Raw genomic sequence first — 9,061 nt, forward strand, 5'->3', positions numbered from 1 at the left:
TTTTTTTTTTAATTTTTAAATTAATTAATTAATTTCAGGGGCACCTTCCCGTGGGACCTCAGCATCAAGGAGCCTGCAGTATTTTTTTTTTTTTTTCTTTCTGGAGTGGTTTTTGCTATAGGGCACGTGCGGTCGCCAGAAAGACAGAGAGAGACAGAAAGACAGAAAGCGAGAAATTATCCCCTGGGGGGATGGCCACACGGCAATCCCTTCTCCTCCATTCTCCTCTTGGGATCTCTCGGGATCTTGGGCTTGCACGCACACGCGCCTGGCATGAGTTTAAGCTGCCAGGTCCAGGACTCAAAACATGGTCTACTACATGGAAGTCCAGCGACATAGCCATTATGCTAACTGCTGGTCCCAAGGAGCCTGCAGTATTGATATGTGCTTGCTGGCCTTAATGTGAATACTCTTAGAGCAGAAAGGAACTTATCTGACAGAAACATAAATAACTTCTACATTGTTTATGAACCCTGTTAATTATGGAAAGAACGAAACATTCTTTGGAAGGCCAACATTCTGAGCTATGGGAATTTTCTCTTTAAGCAGGGATTTTTTTTTTTTTTTTTTTAAGATCTTTTTTGCCGTAGGGCGTGCTCGCTGAAGAGACAGAGAAAGAGAAAGTGAGATAACGACAGTGAGGGGATCACTGAGGTGCTCGGGGTTCTCGTGGCTGTGCAGGGATTTAACCACCATCACGTTGAGCAAAAGGGCAAAGACCAAGACCAGCAAAAAACGCCCTCAGCGCGCGGCAGCCCACGTGCTGGCTGTGTTTGGCCAGTCACAGACTCAGGAGCCGTGGACGTGCTTGATCAGAACAGAGACGGCTTCATCGACCGGGAGGATTTGCACGATGCGCTCGCCTCACCGGGGAAGAACCCAACCGAGGAGTGTCTGGATGCCATGATGAAATAGGCTCAGGCCCCATCAATTTCACCATGTTTCTCACAATGGCTGGTGACAAGTAAAATGGCCCCGATCCAGAAGATGTCATCAGAAATGCTTTTGCTTGCTTTGATGAAGAAGCAACTGGTACCATTCAGGAGGACGACCTGAGGGGACTGCTGACCCCCCGGGGGACTGTTTTAGAGACGAGGAGGTGGACCAGCTGTACAGAGAAGCACCTATTGACCAAGAGGGGAATTTCAACGACTGTCGCGTTCACACGCATCCGTAAACACGGAGCAAAAGACAAAGACGACTGAGAGAACTTCCAATTCCAGCCAAACGTTCCTTACTGCCGCTCTGGGTATCTCCGAGATTTTCTCTTGCATGCCCTTAGCTTTATGGCGTTTGTCTTTTTTTATAGTATTTATTCTCAGCCATTTTGAGCACATGTGTAATCAAACTAGAAATGGGACTTTTTGGTCATTTTTCAGATAGAAAACAGGGTAATTTAACTTACCGGCTCTCCTTCCTTTTAATAACTGCGGTCTACACAGAGTTGATATTTTTTTTAAAAAAATTTATTTAATTTTATTTATTCATTCATTTATTTTAATTTGACCAGAGAGAGACACACAGAGAGAGAGAGAGAAAGGGATAAAGGAAGTCCCCAGGTCTGGAACTCGAACCGTGGTTGGCCATGTGGGAGTGTCCAGCACCTCAACCACCATGCCACCTGCTGGTCCCCAGAGTTGATATATTTTTTCAGAAAGTTATTCATTCAATTTTTTCTGAAGTGTAATTAAACTTTATCATAAAATACTAAAAGGAGAGAGAGAGAGAGAGTGAGAACTTACCCCCCCAGGGCGGTGGTTACACCATGATCCCTTCTCTCCCATTCTCCTCTTGGGATTTTGGATGAGCACACATACCCACCCAGTGTGATTTTCTTCTCTTTCTTTCTTTTTTTAAAAAAAACATTGGTACAAATTTAATTTGCCTCCCCAAAAGGTACCCACAGTGGCCTATGTACCTCTCTAAGCATTTCTGAGCATGTAAATATATATTGATACTTAAAACACAAAAACTCAAAAGTAATTTGTTCTGTTTGCTCACTTTGTAATATGTTTTTGAAACATTTTCCTTGAAAGACAAGTAATATTCCTCTTCCCTGTGTAAGGAGATATCATAAATTATTTACCTTTTCTACCCTTCTCCTCCAGTGCTGTCCCCTCAGAAACGACAAAAGCACAAGAGATGCACAGAAGCCAGCCAGTTGCTATTTTGGTGTCGTGGTTGTTTTTTGGCCTTGTCAAATGAGAAAAACACAAAAAGAATACAGAATTCTGCTAACCAGATGAATAACACCATGCGTTTGCAACTAAAAATCCTGAGAGGAGAATGGAGGAGGAGGGTGGAGAAGTTCTCACTTTTGCTTTCTGTCTCTCCAGGGAGACCATGGGTCCTATAACAACAAAAAACAACTCTAGGGACCAGCAGATGGCGAATTGGCTACAGACCCTCAGCTTAAAACTCACGCTAGGGGGTCAGCAGATGGTGTGGTGGTTAAGGGTGCTGGACTACGACATGGCTGACTGTGGTTTGAGTCCTGAACCTGGTGGCGTACTTTCTCATTTTCCCTCTCTCTGTCCCTTTCTGGTCAAATTAAAATAAATAAATTAAATTAAGTTAAATTAAAATAATTCTTAAAAAAAAAAAACTCACACTGGGTACATGTGCATGTGCACATGTATGCCCAAAATCCAGAAAGGAGAATGGAGGAGAAGGGATTGTCGTGGTCATCCACCCTGGGGGGAGGAGTGATTTGATTTCTCACTATCTGTCTCTGTGTGTCTCTGACAACCACCCATGCTGTACAGACAAAAATTGCTCTAAAAATAAAAACAAAAACAAAAAAACCCTGGGGCCAGAAGGTGGTATAGTGGTTAAAAGGGCTAGATTCCCACATGGCTGACCATGGTTCAAGTCCTGGACCTGGTGGCTTGCTTTCTCACTTTTCCTTTCTCTCTCTCTCTGGTCAAATTGAAAAATAATAATGATAACAAGTGGAAATAAATAAAAATTAAACAAAATTCTAAAAAAAAAGTGGTAATGATAAATAAAATCAAATGGATACTTCTTTAAATAAAAACTACAGAGAAAAAAAAGTGAGGCCAGGAATTGAGATGTACCAACCTCATACACCGTCAGAAAACCAAAAAACAAGACAATAAAAAATGCAAACTATACAGGGACCAGTCTGAGACGTAGTGATTAATGCACTGGATCCCGCATGGCCCACTGTGCCCTTTGAGTCTTGGACCTGGAGACTTCCATGTGTGGGGAGTGACCAGACTCCATAGCAGGACCCTCAACCAGATGTATCCTCCAGCAAATTAAAAACAAAATAACTACGAAAAGCATCCATCTTGATGTTGCCCAATTTCTGAATAACAAATTGTATAACCAGTCAGGATCTACTATGCCCTTCTTCTTATTATTTTTTAAAAGAATTATTTATTTTATTTTATTTGTTATTATTATTATTATTATTTTTAAATTTGACCAGACAGAGACAGAGAGAGAGGGGGGAAAGGGAAAACGAGAAAGCAAACTGCCAGGTCTGGGAATTAAACCGCGGTCGACCATGTGGGAGTCCAGCTCTTTAACCGCCACGCCACTCGCTGACCCCTCTACTATGCCTTTCATCTGTTCAATGGTGGTGTCCCCAGTATTAAAGCTGGCAGGAAATTCGGAGGTCAAATGAATTATTTTTCCTCCATGACAGGGTATGTATGTGTATGTGTATGTGTGTGAGAGACAGAGAGAAAAAGAGAGAGGCACCCTCCACGGTCAGTCTTCTGTGAAGAAGGGGTTCTTCCAACCCTCCAGCCTGCCAGGATTCCAGGCAGATGTGCGCATACTTAGTACGTTTTCAGGCTGACCAGGCTAGGGACTTGAACTGTGGCTGGCACGTGGCTTCCAGCCCTACAGTTCAGTATGCTACTGATGGCACTACAGAAGCTGGGCAGAATCTACTGTTTTTGATATATTTTTTTCTTATTGTTATTGTTTAGGCAGAGAAATCTTTTCAGATCCCCCCACCCCGCCCCCGGTTGAAATCCCGTATAGAACCTCAATATATGAAAGAGACGAAGCTGGTGTTTTATAAGTTTATTTTATAGACACTCAAATGCCTAACAAGTAAGAACATTGAAACTATTTAACGAGTACAGACTTTAATCAGACTATGAATTATAAATAATAGGAACTTTTATGAGCTCTCTAGTGTGTCTTAAGTGCTGTTGTAAGTGCTCTACGTATATTAATCACTACCCTGTACGTTAGTATTATTATTCTCCCCAGGGTACCTATAAGGAAATTTAGGTGCAAAGAAGCTAAATAATTGCCCAAGACAATTGAACTAATAAGAGGTGAACTGGGATTCTAGTTATAGTGACACATTAGCTTCGGTATTTATTACTTAAAAAAATTCAGTTGCATAATAATACGAAAATCCTGCAGATAAATGGAAAAAATGTATATAAAGTTTATTTTCCAGACTTGCAAACACAATGTAAAAAAAAACTGATCTGAAATCCTCAGAGTAATTAGTGGCAATCCCCCACCACTCAGCCGCAATTTTTGCTATAGGGTGCATGCAATTGCCAGAGACAGAGGGAGAGAGGGAAAGTGAGAAATTACCCCAAAGGGTAATTTCCTCTCAGGATTTTGAGCACCCATGTTCCTGGCATGATTTTTAAGCTGCGTGGTCCAGGACTTAAACCCTGGTCGGCCACGTGGGATCCAGCCGCTTTAATTTCCACATTACCTGCTGGCCCATAGTGAGAAATTTTTATTTTCAAATAGCTGCACTCAGCTAGGTGTGGTGGTTCGGGCCTATAGTCTCAGGTCCTCCAGAAGCTGAGGCAGAATGGTGAGTTTGAGACCAGCCTAGGCAACATAGGGACACTCAGTTTCTTAGGAGGAAAAAAAAAAAAAAAGAAGTACTCACAATATCTAATAATGGATATAAACTAGTACCCATGGATAGAAGCTACAGGAAGGCCTTTCTAGCACCGCTGCCCCAAAATTCACCTTGAATGGTGGTGCATTCCTGTCAAGCACTGGACAACCATTTGATAGGAATATTATATGGGGGATTTCAACATCAGATTGGACCAAAGAACCTTTGGAGTTCCTGGCAGTTCTAACCATCAGATTCTCTAAAATGGTATCTCAAAATATTTAAAGTAAATACAGGTTTCAGAACTATCCAAATTGCTTTCCAAAGTTCTTTTAAGGAAGTCCAGTTCCCGTCAAGGACAGCCATTTTCAGACGCGGCTGTGAGGAAGGAGGAGGCTGGGGGAAGCCGGAGGAGGCGGTTCATCAGACATGGCAGACACTGGCAAAATACCACGGGGGAAATGCTGACTTGTTCACCCGCTGTGACTACGTGAAAGACGGCAGAGAACACCCTTCAGAGCGATGCTATTTCACTAGAGAAGCATACACTTCACTTCCTCTTTACCTTCTGAGGGCCTCTTAAAAGCACCCCGCAGTTATTTGGTAAATGAGTGGAAGTTTAAAGTTCCAGTGGAAAGCTTTTAAGTTATCGTGTTTCTTACCTTCCGATTTTGGAAGAGAGACATACGACAGAAAACGAAATCCTTGGTACAAACCCGGGACACTGGGGTCTTGAACAGTCAGCGTCACACAATGGCCTGTGATATTGAGACTTCACATAAAGAATGTGGAGACTACAACGCTGATGGTTTCTTGTCAATGAGCTCAGTGTTCCACAGTGAAACGCAAGCTGGGCGGCGGTTCACGTTATCCTCATTCGGAGCAGCATCCCCCTCCCCGCCCCATTCCAGGTGCAGTTCGTAGGGAAGCTGATAGGGATCCCAATGCCACCAGCAATGCTACCAAAACAGAGGTCAAGAGTCAACTTTCCCTGTATGAAAGTTGAACAAGAAGTTAATGATATCCGATGTTTTGGTAGCATTTTTGCAGCCACAAAATAGTCTTCTAGGACAACCCTAAGGCAAGCGTGGTAGATATAATCGATAAGAAAACTGAGACTAGCAAGTGGTCGGACTCAAGCTGGAAGCCACACCTCAGGACCCCACCTAAGTGCGTTGTCCACCCACCACGCTGCCTGCCCTCCATAAATGTCCCGCAGCATTCTTTTGGTTTTGACATGACCATTTAGCTCCGACCCAACTCTTCACACCGTCTGCTCTTCTCTTGGCTGTCCTGTTTGTCATTCATTTACTTAAATAATGTGTTATTATAAAGAGTTTCTGCATTTTCAAATTATTCTTTTATAAAGAATTATTTTATTTAACTTTATTTATTAACTTTAATTTGACTAGAGAGGGACAGAGCAAGAGAGAGAGGGAAAGTGAGAAAGCAAGCCGCCAGGTCCTGGACTAGAGCCGCGATCAGCCATGTGCGAGTCCAGCGCCCTTAACCACCATGCCACCTGCTGGTTCCAACAAATTACTATTATTTTTTTAGAGAGATTTTTGCTATAGGGTGCGTGTGCTCAACAGAGAGACAGAGAAAGACAGAGAGACAGAAAGCGGAAAATCACTCCTCAGGGAGATGGCCATGCTGCAATCCCTTCTCCATTCTCCTCTTGGGATTTTGGGCATGCACACACATGTGCCCAGTGTATCTCAAGCCTCCAAGTCCAGGACTCGAACCATGGTCGGCCACGTGGGAGTCCAGCGACGTAACCATTATGCCATCTGCTGGTCCCACCAGATTAATTGTAAAAAAAGTAATAACAGGGCCAGTTGGTGGTGACTAAGGCAGCTGGACCTCATATGGTCAACTAAGTGGCTTGAAACCCTGGGTGTGTATGTGCATCCAAAATCCCAAGAGAATGGAGAAGAGACTGCAGCATAACCATCCTCCATGGGAGGTGCTTTCTCACTTTCCCTCTGTCTCTCTCTCTCTCTGGTGAGTACATGTGCCCTTTAGCATATTTAAAAAAAAAAAAAAGGTGATAACACATTGTACAACTCTCAAAAGACAGAAGAGTGTTGAGTGAAGTTTGTGTTTCCCCTCAGATCTCCAGCCTTTCAGTTCTTCCCAGAGGCAAGTGTTACCAGTTTCTTACCTATCTTCCTAGAAAATCTATAAGGGGGCGGTGGGGTGGATGGTGGGGCAGTGGGACAGAAAGCTCTGGGAAGCGCGAGTTGCGAGCAGTCCCATTCAGGGATTTCGACCACCAAAGACCCTCTGCCCAGACTTCACCCTCGTGCTCCCCAGTCTAGCCAGGAGTCAGGTTAGAGCACCCTGCTTATTCTCTCTGTACCTTTTCTCACTTTTCTGCTCAGCCTCCACACACTGATTTTCTGGAAAGGTCTACATGCTCAGTAGCCAAATATCTGAATACTTTTAGGGTCAGATTAATCCTCAATTTTCATTGAATCAGTTGTGCAAGGGCGTAAAACAGTACAGTTTACAGACTGTAGGACACCTCCTTCTGCATTCCTCTGATTGCTCAGATTTAACTCCAAAAAATAGGAAAAAAATATATAATCCATCAGCTGACCAGAAACCACTACAGAGGCATAAGGAATATGAGAAACGAAGAAATATTTCTACTCTAATGGAAAAGAATAACTCTTCTTCCTCCACAAAGAATACAAAGGAACTCATGGGAATGTCCGATAAAGAATTTTAAATATTCATAGTGACAAAGCTAACAGAGATATAAGTGAGTAGAGACAACAAACTCCAGAAAATGCAGAAGAGACACTGAGTTCCAGGAGGTGAGGAAATTCTTGCACGATCTGAAAGAGGAAATACGCATCATAAAAAAAAAAAATCAAACGGAATTGTTAGAGATGAAGGCTGTACTACAGGAAATCAAAACCTCCCCTGAAAATATCAAAAGGTTGATTATGCAGAAGATCAAATCTCATACATAGAAGACAGAACCTCTGACCTAGAAAAATTCACCAAAAAGACTGAGAAAAATAACCAAAAAAATGAGAATAACATATGAGTAACACTAGATATCATTAAACGCCCAAACATCCAGATCATTGGTACCCTAGAAGGTGAAGAAACTAACAAGGGCATTGATAATCTATTCCATGAAATCTTGGAAGAAAACTTTTCAAACCTAGAGAGGCACTCAAATATCTAGACCCAAGAAATACAAAGGACCCCACATAGAATTGATACAAGAAGATCTTCCCCGAGGCACATCATAACCAGATTGACCAAAACCACAGAGACAAGATACGAAAATTGGCAAGAGAGAAACGTCAAGTTACTTTCATCGGCTATCTCATAAGGCTAACGTCCGACCTCTCGTCGGAAACAATGCTAGCAAGGAAAGAGGGGGAGTGCTATACTAGGAAAATTAAAGTCGGACACACAGAAATAAGAAAATAAGAAACAACCAAGAGAATGGCCAGCCTAATGGTAGGGACAAGTCCTGAGATGAATGTTAACTTCCAGAGTTTAAATGGAAGATCAGACCACAGTAACACTGCAAATTCAATAGAAGAGAGATTAATGAGGTGAATCTGAACTAGTGAAATAGAATTTTTTACTTTAGACTAAAACATTATTGATTTTCTTTGATGCTTTGATTTCCATATTTAAGGATTTTTGTTTTTTCTTGAACTATTGATAGGTTCATCTTACCTACTATTTGAACTGAATCCTAACTTTTTTCCTGGCTTTAAATTTTAAGCAAATTTCTATGAACATTTTTTGATTTTGATCTATTAAAACTAAAACTTTTTTTGAAATTAAAAAATGCATTAATATCTATTTAATGACTGCAGTAAGCTACATAGCCCCAGCGAGGCGCTACTTTCTAGTATGTTCACTTTATTCACTGAGGTTTACGCCTAAAGTCAGTCATACATTCATAAATATGTATATATCAGCTGTGCTTGATATTGAAAGTCTTTAAATTAATTAAGATCTTTACTGAACCAATGAAATATGAAAAAAAAAAAAGGCATGGAAAACAACTGTACATACCAGAGACACTGTGGGAGAAGGAGGGGATTGGCAGAGGGTGAAAGGTAGAAAATCAAGGAGGAAAGAAAAAAGCAAAATACCGGGACCAGTTGGCGTAATGGCTATGTCGCTGGACTCCAACTGCGGTTCGAGTCCTGGACCTTGTGGCTTAAACTC

The 9,061-nt window shown here is 41.9% G+C and overlaps 1 pseudogene; it reads left to right on the top strand.

Moving 5' to 3' along the window:
- LOC102480969 (myosin regulatory light polypeptide 9-like) overlaps nucleotides 1-1,205 on the top strand; it is a 30,264-nt pseudogene extending 29,059 nt beyond the window's left edge.
- The last annotated feature ends 7,856 nt before the right edge of the window (nucleotides 1,206-9,061 follow it).

This window comes from Tupaia chinensis, unplaced genomic scaffold (assembly GCF_000334495.1).
Source record: "Tupaia chinensis unplaced genomic scaffold, TupChi_1.0 Scaffold143814_1, whole genome shotgun sequence".
Taxonomy (NCBI): Eukaryota; Metazoa; Chordata; class Mammalia; order Scandentia; family Tupaiidae; genus Tupaia; species Tupaia belangeri.